Source organism: Sinocyclocheilus rhinocerous, unplaced genomic scaffold, assembly GCF_001515625.1.
Source record: "Sinocyclocheilus rhinocerous isolate Xijiao unplaced genomic scaffold, SAMN03320098_v1.1 scaffold2321, whole genome shotgun sequence".
Classification (NCBI taxonomy): Eukaryota; Metazoa; Chordata; class Actinopteri; order Cypriniformes; family Cyprinidae; genus Sinocyclocheilus; species Sinocyclocheilus rhinocerous.
In genome coordinates this window covers 31,051-56,672 of record NW_015661043.1, presented here as the reverse complement: position 1 = coordinate 56,672, position 25,622 = coordinate 31,051, and the positions used below count along the sequence as shown (strand labels likewise).

The 25,622-nt window shown below is 35.1% G+C and overlaps 1 protein-coding gene across 1 annotated transcript in view; it reads right to left on the bottom strand.

Moving 5' to 3' along the window:
- The window catches only part of LOC107726209 (RIMS-binding protein 2), an 86,937-nt gene extending 72,320 nt beyond the window's left edge, over positions 1 to 14,617 (bottom strand). The window contains exons 1-2 of the mRNA XM_016535732.1: positions 14,539 to 14,617; positions 719 to 808 (exon numbers count right to left, since the gene is read on the bottom strand). The gene's annotated coding sequence lies outside the window, so the exon portion shown is untranslated. The remainder of the gene's footprint in view (positions 1 to 718; positions 809 to 14,538) is intronic.
- Positions 14,618 to 25,622: the final 11,005 nt, after the last annotated feature.

The following is a 25,622-nucleotide window of genomic DNA, read 5'->3' as shown; positions in this document are numbered from 1 at the left end:
CATCTCCCATTTGATGTGGTAATAAAGACATTATTGTGCGACTAAATAAATGCACTTCTTGTCGAGAAAAAAGAGACAGAAGCAGCAGTTGTAAGTGGGGTGGCCAACCCTAGCCCCGCCTCTGCGTTAAATATTTTAAACGCGTTAAACTGAAAAAATGAATCGCCTGCGTTAACGCGCTAATTTTGACAGTGCTAAAATAAATTTTCTGTGCATATTTCTAAGAAGTTGCAGTTTGCAGTTTGCTGAAACATTACTCAACTTTGCAGATGTACTGTATGTGTAACTGTGATTTATTAACGCTGATGTCAAACCTTATTCTTCCAGTTTCTCCTTTAGCATAAACCAAAATCAGCATGACATTTATATCTCGGCACAAATCCTCCATAATCATACAGTGTGCATTTATACAGCCATTCAGAGATGAACTCATCAATCTCACGAGTGAGTGGGTGGTCACTGGCGTGCTCCAGCGGGGCAGAGGGACTCGGTGGATTGAGTTAGAGGATGCTGAAATGTGTGCCGGGCGGCTCAAGGCCTCCAGCTTTATGAGGAACAATCCTCCACTTCCACTCAAGTGGCAAAAACACCATTAGTGCTCTCCACCAGGGAACAAATGATAGTACGAGCGGATTACAATGCCATTGTGCGTGTGTGAGTGAGTAGACGGCGAGGGTTTACTATCTAGCCGTAAGCCACAATGAGACGGACTGCTTACCTGCTCATACTTTGCTGCCTTCTGGGTATCGTTGAACAAGCGGAGATTCAGACGTGCTTTCTCCTGCAGAACATGCTGAAGCTCACTCTCCTGTCAAGACACACACACACACACACACACACACAGAAAGGTTAGATTCTCAGTTTTGTGGTACACATTTTCAAACGTGCTTGTGTCTAGCAGAAATACTCACAGGCACACACTGAAAAACACACGTTTAGACAGCAGGGTGTATTCCTGGTAAGAACAGAGAGTTTCCAACACAGCGAGTGTTAGTCAATGCATTATTCATTTTGAGGAGAGCGAGACAGGGAGAGAGTGAGTGAGTAAGTGAGTGAGTGAAGACAGTAAGAGAGAGAGAGACGCTGCGGCCCATCTGTCTTAGAAAGACTGACACTGAGGGTTTGAACTGCAGAGATCAGTAGTCAACTGAAATCATGCCGTCTCCACACAACACGTCTAGAACAGTCTACATAGACAAGGAGAAAAAGAACGAGAGAGAGAGAGTCCATCACTAAATCAGCATAGCCTAAGTTACATCAATGGAAAAGAAAAATTGTTTAAGAGGAAGAGGAAATTATTACATTTTGATGCAAAATTATTAAGATTTTTATTCTGTAGAATAAAATGCTCCAATTAACTGTTCACAGTAAGTGCCTATTGACTTTAATTAATGTTACCTTTGTAATTTATTCCATTTTGATAAATGTATAAATGTTTGATTTTAATATAAATACATTTTGAAAGAAATTAATATTTTTATTCAGCAAGGATACATTAAACTTATCAAGTGACAATTGATCTATCTATCTATCTATCTATCTATCTATCTATCCTGGAATAGTGACTACTGAAAATTCAGTTTTGCCATCACAGGAATACATTATATTTTTCAAATATACCTTAAATACATTTATTTTAAATCACAACAATGCTACTTTTGTGAATATTTTATTTATCAAAGGAGCAACCTTGGCGAACATAACACTCTTCTTTCAAAATATTAAAAATACAAATTTTAGAGACCTATGGAATTTAATTTATTTTAGTGCAAAACATTTTAAATCACAATAATACTACTTTTGTTAATGTTTTATTGATCAATAAAAATATTGAATAATAAAAAAAATATTTTAAAAATATAAAAAATACAGACCTATGGAATTTAATTTAATTTATTTTACAGCAAATTAATTAAAATTAATTTTGATTTGTTTTTATATTCTTCACATTATAATTTTTTACTATTATTTCACAGATTTTGCATTGTATTGTCATACCAATGAAGCACACTAAACTGAAATCAAAACATAATTGAGAGAGACAGACAGAGAGAGGACGCAAGATTGAGAAGTACAAGAAAGTAATGCTGATGTGGCACTACCCAAGAGAGGAGAGAAGCACACAGCACACCAGACAGCATGCTGCTTTTATGACTGAATCATCTGTACACCTTTAAATAGCTCTGTATAATTAGGTTAACTTCTCAAATGATTGGTTAATCTTGAATGCTGCAGAAAATCTGCATATGCCCCCTAACCAAACCCCCATCCTACACAACTTTCTCCCCTCACTGCACGAGAAAAACTTAATTACACGCCACCAACATCCATGTGGTCTGACGCAAGCGTCATTTACTCAAGTTTTCTTCAGGCAAGAGCCACAAATGTGAGTATTCATGTGTTCACATGTGCATCTCCGTGTGTGTGTGTGTGCGGCCTCAGATATGTCGGAGCATGCTCTAAATGCTCTAAAGAAGAAAAATGTATCGCTCATGGTGGAGATTCCCAACCACAGAGAAGAGAAAATATATGTACAGTATTTTACTTGGTTAAATCTATAAAACAGAAACAATTATCTTTTACTCCAATAAAGCTCAATAACAAGTAATGTAATTGTAAAAGTAATGTAGAGCAAAATAATAATAATAAACAAATAAATAAATAGGTTCAAACGTTAGTGACTTTCCTTCATACAAGCACACATTAGACATGTGCCGGAATTCGGTAATGCGATATATCACGATAATGAATATGCATGATATTGTTAACGTGGGCACTTCAAAATACTGTGAATAATTATTACAAATTATTCAGAATTTTGAATGCATTTTAAGAATACTTTTCCCATCAACTGGCCACAATGCACCCCTGTATGCTGCGTGAAAGACGCATGCGCTCTCTGATGTAAACAAGCATAGATGAGAAGTGCATGGCGGAGAGACGTATTTTTAAACAAAGATTAATAACTTCTGTAGCAAATGTAGCTATTGCTCATTGTTAATGTTAATGCATTAACTAAGGTTAACTAATGAGATCTTATTGTAAAGTGATACCTATTGGTCTTTATAATTCTTTTGCACTTTAATCTGTGTAAGATTTTTAACTTTAGAAATTTTTTGTGTATTGCTTTATTGTTTTTAAATGTTCAGTTATTTTTGTTATAAGAAAAAAAGTTATTAAACCTGTTATACTGTATTATAACAACACTTTTTTGCAACTAAATTTCAATACCGTGATAATACCGTATACCGTGATAAAAGCTTTAGCCATTAATCGCAACATGAAAATTTGATACCGGAAATATCCCTAACACACATACATAGACACACACACACACTCTTGCCTCATAACAGAGGTAAGATCACCTCCATTTCTCTCCATTCACTCTCATCGAAAGGCCATTGTCATTTCAGCTAGCGTCAATTCGCTGCAGTCACTTCCAATCTCTCCTGAGCTGCACATGATTGCATTGGCAGCCCACTCTCTGAACATCGATCCAAAAAAACTCCGAACGGATGATAGACTAAGCCTCGATTGACCCGGTGTAGAGGAGAGAGAGAGCGAGAGAGCTAATGATTACAGATTAGACACATATAAACTTGATTCACACCGAATGTGTAACACTAACAAATTGCATGAAGCAGCCCAGGAGACTCAGCACTGTTTCTGCAGCACCATCATTTGCATGAGCAAATGATGAAAAAAACAAATGATAAAAAAGGGAGGGATGCCATGAGGGAGGTCGTTACAAAAACATTCTATTCATTCTGCTGGAAGAGCCTGCTAATAATGTATTACACTAATTACACACACACACACACACACACATTTGTATCTGGAAACTTCTGCTCTCTGCATCAGAACATGTTTTATGATTATGTTCAGAACAACATAATACTTGTAATAATGTAATATTTACTTTTGTGCTTGCCTGTATTGAACCTTGTATTGCATAAAGAACAGTGAGAACTGCTTAAAAAATAAAAAGGAAAAATTTACAGTTGGGCATATCTCCAAAGAAAATAAAAGATGTAGCTATGAACAATAACCTGTTACTATTAGAATTGTTCATAAGTTTAAGACACAATATATTATGATTTCAAAAGGGCACAGAATCAGGAATGTAGTTTTAAAGTTTAAAAAATAAATGTACATTAAAAATCAAGATATTATAACATGAATAGGTAGTGTATACAGTATAGTTACATATGTATACTTATCTATAGTGTGTGTATATATATATATATATATATATATATGTGTGTGTGTGTGTGTGTGAGACCCTGGATCACAAAACCAGTCTTAAGTGTCAATTTTTCGATATTAAGATTTATACATCATCTGAAAGCTGAATAAATAAGGATAGGACAATATTTGGCCGAGATACAACTATTTGAAAATCTGGAATCTGAGGGTGCAAAAAAAAAAATCTAAATACTGAGACAAGCGCCTTTAAAGTTGTCCAAATGAAGTTCTTAGCAATGCATATTACTAATCAAAAATGAAGTTTTGATATATTTACGGTAGGAAATTTACAAAATATCTTCATGGAACATGATCTTTACTTAATATCCTAATGTTTTTTGGCATAAAAGAAAAATCGATAATTTTGACCCATACAATGTATTTTTGGCTATTGCTACAAATATCCCTGTGCTACTTATGACTGGTTTTGTGGTCCAGGGTCACATTTCTTGCACTTTTCTCACACACATGCACATAAAAACGTGCACGCACACACACACACACACACACATGCACGCACCCATATTTAAACATATTTTAATTTCAAATATCTTATACTGTCTATTAAACTCGATTAAACTGTTATATGCACACACATAGATAAATAGATACTACAGACAGACAGAGAGACAGGCAGACAGATAGATACTGTAGATAGATCTACAGACAGACAGACAGATATAGATAGTCATATATACCGATAGACAGACAGATGATAGATAGACAGACAGATAGATACTGTAGATAGATCGACAGACAGACAGACAGATATAGATAGTCAGATATACCGATAGACAGACAGACAGACGATAGACAGACAGGCAAGCAGACAGATAGATAATGTAGATAGATCGACAGACAGACAGACAGATATAGATAGTCAGATATACCGTTAGACAGACAGACAGACGATAGACAGACAGGCAAGCAGACAGATAGATACTGTAGAAAGATTGACAGACAGACAGACAGATATAGATAGTCGGATATAGCGTTGGACAGACAGACAGACGATAGACAGACAGGCAAGCAGACAGATAGATACTGTAGAAAGATTGACAGACAGACAGACAGATAGATAGATAGATAGATAGATAGATAGATACAGTGTGTATGCACTAATCAAGTGCTACTATTCTGTACTGACTAAAGCTTTTATTTTATTTTTGGATGGTGTTGTAGCCAGACATCCTGCTTTGTGGAAGATGTCCAGTCAAAGAGAGGGTAATGGATGTCAGGCCCTTCCAGGAAATAAGCGCCACTGACCTTTGAGACGACACAATCTGTTCTGCTTGCTCACCAAACACCCCTCTCTTTTTGCAAGCGCTCCGTTCAAGAGATAGCTAGCATATTCCCACTGACACCAGGATTCATGCTACAATGAGCCTGAAATATGGTAATACTGAGATTATGAGTTTATGACTAAGGTCATAAAGGGGTTTTTAATTTTATGAAGAAAATTTGAGTGGTGCTTTCCAATGCAAAATTCATCACATATCATTAAAGTGCTGCTAATTTGTTTTTTAGCAGGTTGCTAAATCTACAGTTTGAGTTACAGTTCCTTCTTCTCTGTGACGACCACTCAACAGAAGCATGACCTTAAAATAGAACAAGCAAGAATAAGTCCCGTTGGCAAAGTCACACCAGACACTTCAGTAACGCACATCTACATACTAAAAGTTATACTAGAGGCACTGCCCCGTCTGTATGTTTACACAAAAACAGAACAGTGACATGAATTAACAATGGTATAGCCACAGCGCTAATCATCTTTGACCAATTAAGAGGCAAATACTAAACACATACAATTTGCATATGCTTTACTGAATATTTGCTTGATTCTCACATGAATAATCTCTGATCTAACGCTTTAGGTGATGGTCCTACTCCAAATTAACCACTGGCATTTCTGGCTCCAAGAAAGCATGTGCTTTCCACTCGGACAATGTGACAAATAGGGACAAGCTAGGAATACTATATCTCTTTGTATTTTTGTTTTTTAAATCATATTCATTTAGACACTTAAAAAAATTTTTTTTTTGATTTTTATTCAGCAAGGATGCATTGATTAAAAGTGATAGCAAAGACATTTATAATGTTTTAACATTTCTATTTCAAACAAATGTTGTTCTTTTGAGATTTCTATTTATCAAAAAAATCTTGAAAAGTCATCAAATCAGCATAAGAGAATGATTTCTAAAGGATCATGTGACACTGAAGACTGGAGTAATAGCAGCTGAAAATTCAGCTCTGCCATCACAGAAATAAATTTTATTTTAAAAATACATTAATTGGAAAATAGTTATTTTAAACTGTAATATTATTTCACAATATTGCTGTTTTTACTGTATCCTGTGATCAAATAAATGCAACTTTGTTGATCATAAAAAACTTATTTGAAAATCATTAAAAAATCTTACCACCCCCTCCCCTCACCCTGTGCCAGACATTCCCTCATTCAATTTAAAATACTTCACAGACCACATTTTACCAATTCAAAATTGGCTAGAATCTATCCTACTATTAGTCCTGCATGCATCAGATGCCTACACTCGCCAGCCACAACAGCCCATGTGTTCTGGTCATGCCCAAAACTGGAGGGATTTTGGAGAGATTTCTTTAAATCTTTTAGTGATAGATATGGTGTTTCTATTGACCATGACCCCCTCGTAGCCGTTTTCGGTACTAGTCCTACTGATACTGTGCTTACGGAAGGAATGTATAAGGTAATCACTTTTACCACACTGTTGGCAAGATGTTTTAATTCTCTTCCATTGGAAAAAAGCTGAGCCCCCAACACATAATAGATGGGTTAAAGAAGTGATGTATTTTATCCAGCTTGAAAAAATCTAATTCACTGTGGTCCAAATGGTCACCCTTCTTAACATATTTTGATGACTTACAATTTACTGAGGGACGGGTTACCTAAACACTGGAACAAATATGGACCTACAGACTCTATGCCATTCAACCACATTTATTTATTTTACATTATCTTTATTCAGTTACTTATTTTTTTCTGATGATCTGCTGCCTTGTTTTATAGCATTTCACATCAGTTACAACTATGGTAAAATGAACAGCCTGAGGCAGGTATAAGGTGGTTAATTTCCTTCTTCATTTACTTATCGATTTGTTCACTTGTATATTTAATATATAAGTTTCTAATTGTTATACCTATGTATATACCTTATACCCTACATACAGTGGGTACGGAAAGTATTCAGACCCCCTTAAATTTTTCACTCTTTGTTATATTGCAGCCATTTGCTAAAATCATTTAAGTTAATTTTTTTTCCTCATTAATGTACACACAGCACCCCATATTGACAGAAAAACACAGAATTGTTGACATCTTTGCAGATTTATTAAAAAAGAAAAACTGAAAAATGCTCAGTATTTAGTAGAAGCACCCTTTTGATCTAATACAGCCATGAGTCTTTTTGATGCAACAAGTTTTTCACACCTGGAATTGGGGATCCTCTGCCATTCCTCCTTGCAGATCCTCTCCAGTTCTATCAGGTTGGATGGTAAACGTTGGTGGACAGCCATTTTTAGGTCTCTCCAGAGATGCTCAACTGGGTTTAAGTCAGGGCTCTGGCTTGTGATATTTCAGTTTTTCTTTTTTTAATAAATCTGCAAAAATGTCAACAATTCTGTGTTTTTCTGTCAATATGGGGTGCTGTGTGTACATTAATGAGGAAAAAAAATTAACTTAAATGATTTTAGCAAATGGCTGCAATATAACAAAGAGTGAAAAATTTAAAGGGGTCTGAATACTTTCCGTACCCACTGTATGTACGTTGCTGCTACACATTTGTTTGTTGTTTTGAAGATAGTGTCTGTTGTCTTTGAATTGTTAGCTATTTGTTTCTGCTGTTAAAACCGCACAAAGGAGGAAATGGGGGAATATTCTGGGATGTTTATGTTTCTTTTTGTTGCAATTATTATTATTATTATTCGTTTTTTTCCTGTTAATAGAAATGCCTATAAATAAAGTATTCAAAAAAACAAAAAAAAACTAATCTTACCACCCCCAAACTTTTGAACATTAGTGTATATACTGTATATGAAATTCTTTCAAAGGCGGATTTCTTTATTTCAAAGGAACATCTTTTTAACCAAACAGCTATTAATGCTTGAATGAAAAAATAAATAAATGATAAAAATAATTAGGGTAACAATATTTAGGGAATGTTTTCCCCACTGTTCTTCACAAAATGAAAACAAGGAAGAAAATTATTATATTACATGAGTAAATTATACATTTTATGAACCAAAATACATATACGGCAATATTATCATATTTATTTTTACAAAAAAAAAATAATATATGAAACTTTCCATGCAGGGAATATTTTTGAGTGACACAACATAATGACTGAAAGAGCAGTTGGAAGAAATTCACAGAAATGAATAAAACTCCAACGGTGAATCAAACTCAACTCTTGATGAATCAGAGACACTCTTAAAACATCGCTCTTAAAGCTGTCATAGTTCTGACTCACAAGACAAGGATTGCAAAAGTAGTATGACAAGGTCTTTAAGAAACTTAATGGCCCAATAAAAAGTGCATTAAAATGTCAGTAATGGAAATATCACCCAGCTGTATTTGAAACGTGTCACAGAAACATCCAAAAACAACAGTGTGGGAATCATTCTTGGATGTGCATGAAATCACACGTGCATGTAGCTGCATATGCATGCATGTGGACTGTTATGTTCCACATGGCTGGCTGGAACTATCAGATGTGAATGTGATTAGTGATTAAGAAGAGAGGCAGATGGTCCCCTCAGTGAGACCGTCCTAACATCCCACCTTCCAAGACACAATACAACACCACCAGCCACAGCTTTACATTACAGGCTGCTGTTCCCATACAAAACAACAGCAGTTAAGGATAACAGGAGTGCACAATGGTGGTGGAGGGACATGACGAAAGCGTGAAATTGAGTTCTGAAGTGTTTTTGCGCTTTTCACGTCATGCAAGGACAGCATGTCTCTTTTTTTATTTTTTCCATTAATTCCTATTAGCCTTTCAGTAGGGCACAAAATAAGCACAAAAGCAACCGCTGGAGCCGAGGGGACAAACAGCTCGCTCTGCCACTAATGGACACACAAAAACATGCAAGTATATGTATACTCACAAAAAAAAAAAAACAGCACACACACTACACAAACAACCCAGGGCACCTCATAGACGGTTCAAAGGCTGGCAGACACAGCTTTTAGGTAATTGAGTTTGGCCCTTGCAGCTCTGCACTCCATCTTTTAACACAGTGTGTTAGTGAAGTTGTATGCTGGGAACATTACGAGACTGATTGCATTTACGCAGAGGTCACAGGAGATAAAAATATGCACTCGGATAGCATTTTAGAGACTTTCACTAGTAAAAACTTTATTTAAATGTCCTGTAATAGCATCCTTTCTGCGTAATGCACTGTGGAGACCTTTAGCCTGCTTTAAGACGGTTCCTCTCATGGAGACTGATGGAATTTTCCAGCAACTCAGTGCTCGATATAGGCTTAGAAAGGTTCTCTTGATATCAGGTTTACTCAGTGTTATTAAAACAACACCATTACCCTGTTTATCCAAATAATTGGATTTATAACTGTAAAATACTCTAAAAAAGCTATGGTAAAAATCTGTAAGTTGTTCCAGTAAGTAAGTTCCTTTACTCTATGCAGTGAAACACTGTAATATATCTAATGGGATATTTCATGTAATTTTACAGTAAAATGCAGTTAAATTTATACTTTTTGGAAGTGAAAAATCGCATCTTAACATTCCCAGAATACTCTACTTCCTACAGAATACTGTGCAACAGCTCACATTTCATTGAAATAACTATGATTTTTCTTTCTACGGTTTTTTCCACATCAATTACATACACAAGGGTTTAATGTTACATCACACATTATTTAAAGGGGTCATATGATGCAATTAAAAATGTTCCTTTCTCTTTGGAGTGTTACAAGCTGTTCGTGCATAGATAAGATCCCTAAAGTTGCAAAGACTAAAGTCTCAAACCCAAAGAGATATTCTTTATAAAAGTTAAGAGTCAACCACGCCTACCTAAAACGGCTCGTTCTAACACGCCCCCACATGTCTACGTCATGATGTGGGAAGATTTGCATAACGCCGCCCAAATGTTCACGCAAAGAAAGCAGGCATAACTTTTTTTCTTGCTGTAGTATTGTTGTTGCCGCCGCCGCCATGTCGTGACTCGTGGAGATGCTGTGTGTTTTGTGGTGAAAGCAAAACTTTGTTTGGTCTTCCAAAAGAGGACGATATCCGCTTCGTCATGCCTAGAGCTGATCCGTGCTGGTCGCTGAGGAAATACATCAACTTCGCGCTGTGGATCGCCGGATCGGCTTTCACCGTGGACGAAGCGGAGTCCAGCCCGGGGTCGTCACATGTGGTTGCCGCAAGCCCGCCGGCCGCTCCTTCATCGAATCCGCCGGCCGCGCCATTCTCAAGCTCACCGTATGAACAGCTTGTAACACTCCAAAGAGAAAGGAAAACTTGAAATCGCATCATATGACCCCTTTATTTAATTATATTTCTATTCTTTCATATGACCCCTTTATTTAATTATATTTTTATATAATTTATTATAAAGGTAAAAATTTTTTTGCAATTTTGTATGCTAACATTATTTCATGTAAATTTAAAACCTTTTTTACTGTCCTATATTTACAACACAGTTGTGTCACACAAAAACGGACTGCTTTACTCTTTAGTGCTCAGAGAAAGAGGAAAACACTGAACTGTTTGTGTTCCATAACATCTCAGGATCTTCAATCTGGAACGAAGTGAAAAATGCTGATGTTTCAGGTGTAGTTCGCTCATTAGGGGACGTGGGCTGGAAGATATAGGAGTTTGAATGAATGTTCTGCCAATCCACAACAAACAATGTTTAATAAAGAAGGAAAAAAGACTTCTATCAGGCTTTGCTAATGTTTGTGTGTGTATAGACCTGTCAGGAGACTAAGCTCTGTGTATTTTTGCAGTCGTTACTGTGAAAATGGAGCCTCCTGTGGTATAGAGAGCCCCTGTGGAGAGAAACAGTTATACTGCTGATCCTCACACACTGAGAGACGCGTGTCCTACTGAGACACACGTGCATTTTTACCTAGCTATTTAAATGTGGATGACTTATTTTGTTTTCAAAAAGTACATTAAAATCATTACAAACCACCCAAAAAGAAATCATTTCACATTTTCACATTTCCAAATTAACACTTCTATTCAGCAAGGATGCACTAAATTGATCAAAAGTGACAGTAAACACTTTCATTTTGTTACAAAAGATTTCTATTTCATATAAATATTGACTAATACACGCTGTCCTTTTGAACTTTCTATTACTCAATGAGTCCTGAAAAAAACAATTTCCACAAAAAATATCAAGCACTAAGCAGCACACCTTTTTTTCAACACTGATGATGATAATAATAAGAAATGTTTCTTTGGCAGCAAATATTAGAATGATTTCTGAAGCATCATGACACTGAGGACTAGTACTTATTGTTGAACATTCAGCTTTTCATGACAGGAATACATTTGACATATTTTAAAATATATTTAAATAGAAAACAGCATTTAAAACCATTTAAAATTATTTGAAATCATATTTCACAATGTTCCTGATTCACTATATTTTTGATCAATTACAAGAAGCCTTGGTAAGCATAAGAGACTTTTTAAAAAATCTCAAAAGCAATAAAATCTAACCGACTCCATGTATATTGTTCTATTGTGATGGTTAGAGGTTTTTTTTGTAATGAGGATTAAACAGGTAATTTTGAAAATTTTACAATAATATATTACAATAAACTAAAGTGTAAATTATCAGACTTTTTTTCCACCTCAAAGCTTATAATACTAAACAATGGCAAATAAATAAACTATATTATTACATTGCTCTCTAAAATATATTTATATGCTTATATTTTATGCAAGTAATAATGTGTCCCTTTAAGGTGACACAAGATTTCCTAATTACCCTGTCAGTGTTTATTCAACGATAACAACTGCCTGGATATACATTAAATATAAATATACATGTATTATTTAAAATATAAATATAATAACAGTATTATCTAAAACATTTAGGATCAATATTTTTATCCGAGTATCTATACAACATCAGCATTGAGAGTATTAATACTTAAACAGCTTGTCCCCTTGAATTCACAGCATATGATACAAGAACTCATATTCAATTAATTCCATAAAAGACCAAAAACCAGGAATCGAATGTGAAACTCGGGGCATGACCCACTTAAAAGGTCTTCCTCAGCTCTAAAAAGCCCCGGCAAAGCTTCTCTCATGTGCAATGGATGAAAAGTCTTTCCCGAACGCTGAGGTGAGAGGAATACAGAAGAAGAGAGAGGCTGTTTAAAAGAGCTTCCCTGGCAGTCAGGGCCGATTAGTCTCTGTTCATACACGCACTCTTTATCTCTCTCACTCTCCGTCATCTTCCTCGCACTCTCTCTTGCGTTAGCTTTTTTGTCCTTCTGCTCACTTTGTTTCCCCTGTCAGTGGACCTTGGAGTCAGCTCTCCATGTCTGCAATGTGGGAACAGCGAGAAAGACCGAGAGAGAGTGGGAAAGAGAGCAAACGCCCTTGAGAGTGTTGAGTATGTATGTGTGTGAAACTAAAGCATTTCCAACATTCATGTGCTTCGGTCAGGCAAACACCTTGATCAGCAACTGTTTTGTCCCCAAAACGTTCACCCTGGATCAAAATGTATTGTGCCAATCAAAATCCAGTCTAATTATTATACTAAAGCACACAGCTCTCAGGGGTGGGCTGGCAGAAGTGGGCCACTTCCCACAAGGTTGTTTGATCCCTTGTACAATCCTGCACCACCTACAGTACCAAATGTTGTGAATTTGAGCAATGCATCATACATGTGGCTCTGGTCACAGTTAAAGGAGCCATTTTGTCATTTAAGAAAATAAATCAATAAATAAATGTAAACTATAAGCTGTAATGGAAACTATAAAAAGCTTCCATTTTTGATGAAAACAAAACAAGTAATGATAAAACAAAACATTAGTGACAAGAAAGAATCTTGTTGAACCAACAGGCAACTTAAAGAACAGCAAATAAATAAATAAACCTATTTGGTCTGGTTATTATATTTATATATTATATTAAATATTAACCATTTAAAAAAAAATTCTAACACAAAAGTTTGTGAAAATAAATAATTCAATACATCAGTCTATATGGTCTGGTTCGACTTTTATTTATTATATTTATATATTGCATTAAATATTTACCATTTAAATATTTTAGTAACACAGATTGGTATTAAGTAAATAAATAAATAAATCTATTTGGCCTGTTATTTATTTTTTATATTATATTATAAATATATATTATATATTATATACCATTGAAATATTTTTGTAAATTAATTAATTTCAGTAATGAAATAAATACATAAAAATACATAAATCTATTTGGTCTGGCGAGTATTTTATTTATTATAATAAATAAATAAGGCCTTGCTATTCTTTTATTTATTATAATTAAATATCACATTAAATATTTAACATTTAATTTTTTTTTGTACCACACTTTGGTGTTAAGTAATTAAGTAAATAAACAAATAAATCTATTTAGTCTGGTTATTATTTTATTTATTATACTTATATATTATATTAAATATTTATATTTTTAATATTTTTGTACCACGCTTTGATGCTAAAAATAAATAAAATAAAATAAAATAAAATAAAATAAAACCAAAAAGCATGTACTCTAGCTCTCATATAATTACTATTGTTTCTTAATTTTACCTTACACACATACATGTACTCATGTGGCCACAGTATTCCAAGTGCAAGGTTTTAATCATTAAAATGATTTTAACCCTAAAATCATTTGAGCCCATTAGCTATGGCCTTGTATGAATCACGACTACAAAAGCGCCGTATGGTGGAAGACTAACCACTAAATATCTCAGAAGAGTCTTGATATGACACCCAGCATGTGAGACCCTCTCATAAGATGTGAACTTGTAAAGGCTCTCACCAGAGTTTGACATGACTGGCTCTTTTTCTTCACCTCCTCCTCAAGGACTTCACACTCCTTTCTCTTCCAAATGATTTTAACCCTAAAATCATTTGAGCCCATTAGCTATGGCCTTGTATGAATCACGACTACAAAAGCGCCGTATGGTGGAAGACTAACCACTAAATATCTCAGAAGAGTCTTGATATGACACCCAGCATGTGAGACCCTCTCATAAGATGTGAACTTGTAAAGGCTCTCACCAGAGTTTGACATGACTGGCTCTTTTTCTTCCCCTCCTCCTCAAGGACTTCACACTCCTTTCTCTTCCTGCTGATCTCAGTCTCCTGAGGGAGAAAATAAAATAAATACTGTTAGATGGATAGATGGATTCAATTTGCTGTTAGAGTAGATGTCGCCTAATGCAACCGCCTCTCTTCAGGGAGGCTGATGCGGCATAACACACAATCTGTGTATGTATGCATGTGTACGTGAGCTCGTGCCTGTGTAGGAAATAGTAGCACATTCTCAGAGCCAGTGGGCACCCGTATACATCATATACCTATAAATAGCAACGTTCTCCATAGCACAATATTGCACTGCCACCAGCGAAATGCATGTCTAAAAGTCACTATAAATACAAATCCACTAAAAGAAAAACAAATGCACACACAGTTCTAATGGACACACATATATAGTCATGAAAAAATGCACACATTCAAAGTAAAAATCATGTTCATACAGTATGTGTATATAAAAGCTCCCAAACCATTTACATTATAATAAATAAATAAATAAACAAACAAGAAATGGTGGAGAGAGAAAAAAATGAAATTAGTAAGTAACTGGCAAAAAAGTCAAACAGTCAAACGGATATATATATACTTATATATTTATATTAAAAGGATATATTATATTGAATGTTTTAAATATTTGTGTAAAACAATCTGGTGCTACATACATACATATGATTTGGTCTGGTGATTATTAATTTATTATTTTATATTTAAATATTAGATTAAATATTTATAATTTCAAAATAGAATTTGGTCTGATTTATAAATAATGTCTGGTTATACTTTAAATAATATTCTTGCAAATTATTATTAAATGAATAACCAAAATAAATAACTTTCTAATTATTTTCTTTCTAATAATTATTAAAAGTATGACCAGGCCAAATCAAAATGATCTAAATGGTAAATATTTAAAGTAATAAAGTAATAAATATTATATATTTTGATTTGGTCTGGCTATACTTATAATAATTAATATTTAAAACAATGTATTATATCAAATATTAACCATTTAAATGTTTGTATAATGCAATTTTGTGTTGCATACACACATATGATTTGGTTTGGTTATTTATTTATCATATTATATTTATATTATAGTAAATATTTACCATTTAAATACTTTTGTAATAATTCGGTGTTGAAACCATTTGGTCTGGTTATTCATTTATTATATTTATATATTATATTACATATTTACCATTTAAAATACATTCAGTAACAATCTGGTGCAAATAAATAGCACGCTACTGTATCAGAAACGACACTACTTCACCTTTAAATAGTAGGTTTAAGTGTGATGATGAGATACAGTTAAAACACAACATTTCTCTCTCTATTCACTGTAAGTGCAGCTGAAGCAGTGACCCGTGTTTTGTTGTCATGTCAGTGGAGTTGTTCAGACCTCAGCGTTACATATGTACAAGACTGATGAGGATCCACTCGCGATGTCATTCCCTAATTAAACCCCTCTGTGATACACACACACACACACTGTGGGATCATTGGTAAAGTACAGGTACATCTCCAGCACTTTGTCTCATAACACACTGTATCTACCAATGGCTAAATGACTTTATTGGTCTGTAGGGAAGCAGGTGTGCTGTGGGCCAGGCTGTATGTGGGATTGTGTAGGTACTGTATATACGTGTGTGGGCTACAGATGGTCATCCCATCCTCATAATGGGAAAATCAGTCTCAAGAGAGGCTGACATACGCTGTGTGTGAGTGAGTGTCTGTGCGCAATCAGGTATTATTGAATGGCAACATCCATCCTGCTGAGTGACACCTGGGATGGGGAGACAGAAGAACCAATTTTAATAATAAACGAACATCCATGAGGATGAATGGATGTATGGTTGGATGGATGGACGCATGGATTAATGGATGGAAAAGCCTGTGTTAGAAAGATACATCTGTAGCTATTCAACCCTTTACTGGTTCAACAACACACACGTAGACGAAAAAACATTTATAAACAATATACATAATAAAATGAACTTATCTGTATTAATTGCAAATCAGCTTACCATGAAAAGGTTACAATTTTACTGCATTAATTTGTAAAGGCTATCAAAATATTTGGCATAAAAATGGCCATGTGTGAACTGTTAATTCTTATAAAAGCCTCATTATTTGATTGCAATTAATGTTCTATAATTATTTTTACAGAGACTGTAACTTTAATAAAATACTGGCAAGGTTTAGGAGCACCTGTTTATTTCTAGCCTATTATATCATAATGCAGAGCAGCATTATGAATGCTATTTTCTGAATCCTCATGCATTGCAGAAACTGCAAACAGACATTGTGGGCTGAAGACATCCATCTTTCCAAATATAATTGCTTCTGTTAGAAACAGACTAAAATGATTCATGGGACGTGTACATCATTATTTTCTGTTGGCCAGAGGTTCAGGTCATCTCCTTACATTCAGATTACACATCTCTGCAGCCCTAGCAAAGAGCAATTTGCAGATGGCTTCCATAACTCATAACTGGTCATTTTTTTGTTGGAAAAAAAAAACACCTTTTTTTCCATCAGTGTCACTTGATCCTTCAGAAACCATTCTAATATGCTGATTTGGTGCTCAAGAAACATTTCTTCTTATTATTATCAGTGTTGAAAACAGTTGTATTTTTGTGTAAACCATGACATTTTTTTAAGACGTCTTAAAAGTTAAATAGTATAATTATAGTTAAAAAAACAATAGTAATGTCTTTTGTCACCTTTGATCAATTGAATGCATCCTTGTGGAATAAAATTCTAAATAAATATCTTACTGAACACAAACATTCGCACAGCAGTGTGCATCTAATATCAAATATGTTCTGATTGGCTATTATTGTGCCATGTCATGTGGCGTATGTATTTTATCATTGAATATGTGTGTTTGTGTGTATATATATATACACACACACACACACACACATATATATATATATATATATATATATATATATATATATATATATATATATATATATATATGTGTGTGTGTGTGTGTGTGTATATATATATACACACACACACACACACACATATATATATATATATATATATATATATATAAATATATGTAAATGTATATGTACAGTATACAGTATATACAGTATATATATATGTGTGTGTGTGTGTGTGTGTGTGTGTGTGAAAAAACGCGAAAGAATTTGAACCCATGCTCTTATTCACCTCAACCTAAAACACAATCACAGCGCAGTAACTTTCCCACTGTCCAGCGCAATATATTAATGAGTTACAGATTCCATAGCCTGTGCTTCTGGTGTATGTTGTAGTGTCAGTGTGTTTAGTGTGTGTTTGTGCAGTTACATAACATGACTTGGCACAGTGGGTCTGTGATATGCCAGAAAGTAATGGCTGTATCATTCTGCAGTTTGCCACTGCATGCTCTTGTTTAGCGGAGCACAGAGTTACGTAATATAGATTGGCAGCATAGATCTGGGGCGTGCCGGTGTTTAATGGCTGTTGTAGAGCAGTGGGTAACTTGCCTCCGACATGGCGGTAAGTGTTAGTATGAATATTTAACATTTAATCAGCAATCATTTGTCTTAAAGCACAGCACCGATGTTCATTTAAAACCCTGCAGCCTCGCGTTCAGCCCGGCTCGGCCGACACGGTACATCGATACAGCACATGCTGAGTTAAATGGACGGAGGGAGAAACCCATGCAGTACAACGATCTATCAGGCTACCTAATCAGCCTTTTATATAATGCCTTTACTCTGATGCTTTATCCGTATCATCTTCTCATGCTGTGTAACACTGTTTAAAGCTGTGCAACCATCTGGAAACTAGCGTTAATTGGTACCCCAGGTACAACTCCATTTTTGACCCCTTATGAAAAAGCAAATCAGACAACTAGAGCAGCTCTACATGATGGAATTTCCACTGATGGACAAAGAGTTGAAAGGCTGTTGCATACAGTTCTTGTCCAATCATATCCTCATAAATATGTAAATAAGAAGATTAACCCAGGTTTGCAAAAATATACAGCATGAAATCCTGTAATGGAAATAACATACTTTAAAAGAATATACTTTACTGTGAATTAAATGTAATGTTTTTTTACTTTTAATTTAATGTAAAATATGGTTTCATATTAAATTTTATATTAAAATATGGTTAAAGTGTTCTGCCGAATGCACTGACAACATTTATAGCAAACTAAAATATGCCTTAATGACATTTCTATTGAAACTTGTATGTTTAAATTTGTAATTACAAATTATTAATTATGAAGCTGAAATTTAGTACATTTAAATATATTAGCGTTAAATGTAATATTGAACAATGCACAACAAATAATTATTACATTCTTATTACATGATTTAGAGTAAAACTTTGAATTCAACATTATTATAAAGTGCATTTTTAACAGTATACTTGTGTTAAAACATATAATTTAAATATGTTTTTAAAAAATATATTCTTTAAAGATTTGAAGTACACTACAAGTGCACATTCAATACAGTTATGCATGCATTTTCTCTAGAGTGACTACCTTGATAAGGTACAGTATAACAGTGTGAAAGATACAACAAAACAGTCCACAGTTAACAATGACTTTTGGTTAACAATTTCAAGTGTGAAAAGCTCTGAAAAGTAGACTGCTTCGCTCACTTAAATGATTATAAAATATGAATCACAACAGTTCTGCCCAAATAACATAGTGCAGCAAACTGTTACTAGAAAATGCTAATTTTATAGTGTTCCATTGATTTCCCCCCCCTAGTAATCAATAAAATCTAATTCTCTGTGTCTCATTATTAGATATTAGTTGTTTAAACATCTTCATATCACAGCTAAAAGACAGGTCACTGACACTATATTACCACCTCACACATGGCAATAGCAAGGTCGCCGGCTAAATTCCCATGACACATGCAAGTGCATTTGGTATTTATGAAGATATGAACGGAGAAAGAAAATGTACCACTTTGATCCAAATTTGCACGGTTGTGCACCTTCATTTTGAAACAAGGAAATTTACAAGCAAAATTGTGTCTTTATTTTTCTTATCCCACTGAAGACTTTTTCATTGTGTTTTAAGCATAAAACTCAGTAAAAATTTGGTAAGATTTGGTGTTTTACGCTGCAAAAAAAGAATTTTTTAGTCATTCCATAAATTAAATGCAAAGTTCTGTCATGAAACTCTAGATGGCGCAGGTCGATAGGTTATAACATGGCACAGCTGATTGGTTATTTTTGTAGCAGCAGCCAATGAGCTCGCTGCTCAACATTTAATTACAAGGATTGCTTGCTTGCTGTAGCAGTTGCAGCATGCTTCAGGAATCCTTCTCCTTCCCCAGCTCCACCTGTATAGATCTGCTATGGGATAATTTTATGTATGTTAGATATGGGGGTTATTTCATATATGTTATATGTGCAGCAGCAGTAATTAGTACATGCTCACAGCAGCATGTTGTGGATGTACTGGCAGTAGGATGTCTCTGTAATTGCTCTGCCACAGCAGCAGCATAGCAGATCTATTCCGCCAAGACCAAACACCCTAACCCTAAACTCTCACAGAGAGTTGTCATGAAACAACTAACCTTAAATGACAAATCAATCACTGACACACTACACTCAATCCAGCTCATTTCCATACTCAATGAAATACAAACTACCCCCAAACCTACTTTTTCATGCACAGATAAGTGAGATCACACATGCACTCATGAGCATGAGTCTGTTCAGCATGTCTGCCGGCTGTTGTCCAGACATACTCTAATCCTTCTCAGATCATTGGAAAAGGCCGACTGAATTACATAACGTCAGTGTATGCGAGAGCTCGATATTCGAGGACTGCTTCACTCAACGCTAGACACAGTCTGACTCATTACAGGGAGGGCAAACTTGTACCATACTGATGAAATAAAAGCATGTATGTCTTATAGATGCATTCACAAAGACCATTAATAAGATCACACAAAAGAGCCACTAAAGAAGTGTATGCTGTGTACAAAATTGTTCCCAAAACAGAGCTAAATCTGACAACACTTCCCTTTGGGGACAATCGGAGACATCCTCAATTAGAAAATCAATTCATAAGGCAAATACAATTTTTTTTATAAAACACAAAAGCTTCCTTTTTAGGGCAGAATGAGTGTTAGTCATAACAGTGGTTCTCAACCTTTTTGACCCCAAGGCCCCCCATTGTCCATTGTTCACTGCAAAGGATCAATTGGTGAGCAAGTGATGTAATGCTACATTGCTCTAAATGTGTTCTTATTATGAAACAAACATCTATATCCTGGATGACCTGAGGGTGAGTACATTATTAGCAATTTTTCATTTTTGGGTGAACTATTACTTTTTTTTTTTTTTTTTTTACTTTTTAACAATTTGTACATGATAAAATACTTTTAGAGCTTGGCATAACTAGAAAAATGTATATTCATTATAAAAATGATTATGGAGTTAAATGATTTTATTAATTTACATCACTCACATCATTAACGCATCCTTTCACACTGGTGTTTTTCCCTCAACATTTAAACAGGCTCGGATAACCCCACTACTTAAGAAACCCACTCTAAACCCAGCTCTTTTAGAAATCTACAGACCGGTATCCCTTCATTCTTCCTTTCATTGAAAAAAACACTTGAACTAGTTGTGTTTAACCAAGTCTCTGCCTTTCTCACACAGAAAAATCTCCTGGACAGCAATCAGTCTGCCTTCAGAAGTGGACATTTAACCTAGACTGCCTTGTTCTCGGTTGTTGAAGCCCTAAGACTGGCAGGAGTGGCTTCCAAATATTCATTAATTATCTTGCTGGATCTGTCCGCTGCTTTTGACATGGTTAACCACAAGATCCTCCTGTCAACCCTATTGGCAAAGGACATCTCAGGAACCGCACTCCTGTGGTTTGAGTCTTACCTCTCAGATAGGTTCTTCAAGGTGTCTTGGAAGTGAGGTGTCCAAGTCGCAACATCTAGCTACTGGAGTGCCTCAGGGCTCAGTTCTTGGATCACTTCTCTTCTCTGTCTACATGGCATCACTAGGTTCTGTCATTCAGAAACATGGCTTTTCATATCACTGTTATGTTGATGACACTCAACTCTACCTCTCATTCCATCCTGACGATCCGATGATAGCTGCTCGCCTCTCAACATGTCTAACAGACATTACTTGCTGCATGAAGGACCATCACCTTCAACTCAAACTCGCCAAGACAGAACTGCTTGTGGTTTCAACAAATCCCTCACTTTATCACAATTTCACCATCCAACTATGCACATCAATCATAACTTCTTCAAAGACAGCCAGAAACCGGAGTTGTGATTGATGATCAGCTGAATTTGTCAGACCTCAAAACTGCCCGGTCCTGCAGATTTGCTTTAAACAACATTAGGAAGATCAGGCCCTTTCTTTTGGAACATGCCACACAACTCCTTGTTCAAGCTCTTATTTTGTCCAAGCTGGACTATTGCAATGCTCTCTTGGCAGGTCTACCAGCCAGTTCAATCAAACCTCTACAATTAATCCAGAATGCGGCTGCAAGATTAGTTTTTAATGAGCCAAAAAGAATGCATGTCACACCTCTGTTCATCAATTTGCACTGGCTACCAATAGCTGCTCGCATAAAATTCAAGGCATTGATATTTGCCTACAAAACCACCACTGGTTCTGGACCCCTTTACCTACATTCACTACTTCAGACTTATGTGCCCTCTAGAAGCTTGTGTTCTGCAAGTGAATGGTGCATTGTAGTGCCATCCCAAAGAGAAACAAAATCACTTTCCCAGACTTTTACATTAACTGTTCCCTCCTGGTGGAATGACCTGCCTAACTCAAGAAACGGCTAAAAACACATCTCTTCCGTCTTGATTTGACTCTCTAACTCCAGCACTCTCTATTCTAACTCTATCTTATCTATTTGTTTTCTTTTTTTATTAAAACAAAACAAAACAAAACAAAAAACAACAACACGACCTAACTAACACTTGCACCCTCTATTCTAGTTCTATCCTAACTACTTGTTTTCTTTTTATTTATTATAAAAAATACCCTCTAACACTAGCATTCCTTATTCTTTTTTTCTATTATATCTACTTGTTTTCTTTTTATTTATTATATTTAAAAAAATTAGCCTAACTGAGACTTGTCACAACACTTACATATTGCTCTTTTGTTGATTTTGATTGCTTCTATTGTCCTTATTTGTCAGTTGCTTTGGATAAAAGTGTCTGCTAAATAACTAAATGTAAATGTAAATGTGATAATAATTAGGTTTATACTAAAACAATAGAAGCTATAGCATTTCCTCATTTGGATCAGCTGTTCTTTATAAAGAAATTATGTCACATATACACACACAGCAAAGACAGAAACTGCAATTAATTTTGTTTTTCTTCATTAGATTTTTTAATATCTGTTTTCTGGTTCAAACATATAATACCAGCCCTGTATCTTGGGGAAAAAAAGGCCTTTTTTTCAAAAATGCCTAATATTATCTAATTTGACGATGATGAGTTCAAAAATATAAATAAAATCTTTCCAGCTTTAATGCACATCAAAATAACAAAAAAAGTCAAATGTCAAAAATGTCTCAAAATATATAATTTAACTTACAATCTGCAAAGGTGTGGAAAAGCATAGCTTCGGTGCTCATTAGCATCCAATGTTAACATCACATCTTGCATACTAAGATTTGTACACTTGGTCAAAATTTTTTTTTTTTTCAATTTTGGCACAAAATGAAACTTTGGGAGTTGGTTGAAACAATAAAAATTTAATTTGATAGTACAGTTGAATAAGCTATTTTGCATTTTGCATTTTTAAATTCTATTTCTACAAAGAAATAAACACTGGAGTTATTATATATTCTTTAAAGCTCACTTGAATTTGTTACTTTGTCACTTTAGAAGCCAATTTAGGATGTACCTCACTTCCTGCTGCTGACTGACTTGGCAATGAGGAAGCATTCTAGCAGTCTTTGGTTTCAGACACAACCTCTCTGATCTCAAGTCCTGATTCTAAATGAAGACAGGTGCTTCTCCCAGGGATCTAAAAAGCACTTGATCCCATCTGAACAGGCCTAACATATTCACACACACACAATGATCTCTGTCTAACATCCACTTGATCTTTTTCATCGAAAAGCCAAACTAAATGTTTGTTTTTAGTTCAAGTACGAAACTATTCACTGCAACTGGCCTTAATGGATTAAAATATAGCCTTGTTAATTGTGAGAGCTAATCTTTGCAGCATTAGCAGGTACCTTCACAAAGCACTGCTACCCAAACAGCACATTAACAGCAAAAATGAGTGACATCTATGTGACAATTTGACACTCAATTTTGTATCTCTAACAAACACAACCAGCCTTACCTCTGGGATTATATAGATTAAGGGAGCGCTGGCTGAGATTTGAACGTGTTAGTGACTCAGAGGGGCTTGAGCTTTGCTTTGAGTATAACGGAGGAACACAAAGACAGACCCGGCCAATTAAGGTAATGTAGTGGAACATACACACAGCACATCACAACTGAAATTACAAACACAGTCTCTCTCTCTCTCTCTAATGCTCACAGTGAGTAAGAAAAGTGCTGAGGAGGCGTCCATGCAGAGACTCGGTGGATAACAAATTGCTTTATTTTCTGGTCTGCACACAGATTGGACTGCAGGCGCTGCACAGTTCAAAACAGCATCTCCTTCACTCCACACACACACACACACGTCCTCCTTCTTCACTGCAAATATTTGATCATTTCTACTTAAAATAAAACTTAATTAACATCATTAATCTGTGGTTGGTTATAATAAATATAATACAACAAACAAGGGAATCTCAATTTGCATTCTTCTCCAACCATACTTGACTGGTGGTGAGAAAGTCCATACTTATGAATTTGTAAATTTGTAATTTTGCATGCTCTACTAATGTTCTGTAAGCATTAGCATTCAGCTATAAAGCTAATTTATTAATGTAAAATGTAAAATTGTCATTATTTACTCATCATTTCTCGTCATCGTGTTCCAAACCTGTACGATGTTAGTTTTTTAGTGGAACACAGAATGATCATTTCTTAAAAAAACGCAGCTTTTGTCATAAAATAAGAATTTTTTTCTGATCCAAAATGAGTGAATTTTCTATGGCTTTCTCAAACACTTTGGTGATGTTTGCAGCATTATTTTTTGCGCTGATTTGAAGTAGAAACTCACCAATAATCATTATGTATTTACAAAATTATTATTTGAGACAATAAGAGTAGTAACCTTTACATGTGTTGAGCTTAATTACTGAAATCAATTTTTATTCTCTTTTGTTGTAATATTGCTTTTGCAATTATTTATATCCTGTAAAATAATAGCCTGCTTATATAAATCTGTAGAAATGAGGCATTCAGGCATTAGGAGGCCTATAGGACTTATTTACATAAATATCTATGTGTGTATATATAAAATTTGCATTAATTCTTGTGATCACAAGATTGCAAAATCATGGAGAGCTCACTGTGACCAATGCTGTCATTTTCTAAGACGGACTCAAAAGACCAAAAAAATATGAATATATAAATAGTCCACATCACTTGTAACAGACACTCTTCCAAGTTAGAAAAAGTTATCAAAAGCACAAAGCTATCATACGGATATAGGAGTATTGGAATATAGCACAAGTCACGTGAACCATTGCTATGGTACTTTTGGGTAAAATATTCCTTTAAAATGCATTATTATAATTCATATGTATATATTCATAGTATTCAGCAGTACACTTTAGTTCCCTTTCAGTCGGTCACTCTCGACGTCACGTCGGATGACCGACGAATTGGGATCTCGCTTAGAGAGACCAATCTACTTCGAGTGTAAACTAAACGAGCCAATGCACATTGGCATGCGATTATTGCATCCAGCTGCCGCTGATCACAATGTGAGTATAAGTAGGCAGCAGATGCAGCGCATATTCAGCTTTTCACTTCAGAGCCGAGCGGTTCTATCGTTCTGCTCCTGACCTTCTACGTAGAGAATAAAAAACTACAGTCAAGCACGCTCTTCGAAGTGGGCTCTCGTGCTGGTGGTACGGC